The sequence below is a fragment of the Phaethon lepturus genome, unplaced genomic scaffold (assembly GCF_000687285.1).
Source record: "Phaethon lepturus isolate BGI_N335 unplaced genomic scaffold, ASM68728v1 scaffold30196, whole genome shotgun sequence".
Taxonomy (NCBI): Eukaryota; Metazoa; Chordata; class Aves; order Phaethontiformes; family Phaethontidae; genus Phaethon; species Phaethon lepturus.
The window spans coordinates 2,644-3,208 of record NW_010544601.1 but is presented as its reverse complement, the minus strand read 5'-3'; positions in this window follow the sequence as shown (position 1 = coordinate 3,208).

Here is a 565-nt window from a genome sequence, read left to right as displayed (position 1 = left end):
GGGGAGCGGCACCCAGGGACAAGCCACCCCACCAACTGGTGGCCCCTGGAGCCATCCTGGAGAGCAAAGCGCTCCTGCAGGGGCATGGCGGTGGAGAAGCTCTGCAGGGGACTGCTCGTGCATGAGCTCTGCAGAGCCCTTCTCTCCTCCTCGTTCAATAAAAAAATCACACCCTAAACGTAGAAGCTAATGAAATTAAACCACAGCTTGGCACCGTGAAAGAGCAGAAGCACCTCTGTGTTTTGGCACCGCATGGATTGTGCCTCAGCTTCATACCCATCGCAAGGAGCACTCTTGCAACAAGGTCTGCTTTCTGCACCGGCAGCTCACCCCTCGTGGGGAACCCCGGCAGCACCGCCACGCTGGGCACGTCACCTCCTGCCTTCCACCCGCGACCCCTCGCAGCCTCCCCCCGATGCGTGACCACCCACCCGTGGGCCCCGACCACCTTCTGCTGCCCCAGGCAGGGGCCCGAGGTCGGTGCTCCTGCCTGGTAAACCACCACCCGCATCTCATACGTGTCAAAACCAAACTGCATCCTGCTCTCGGCCAAAAATATGCCTGA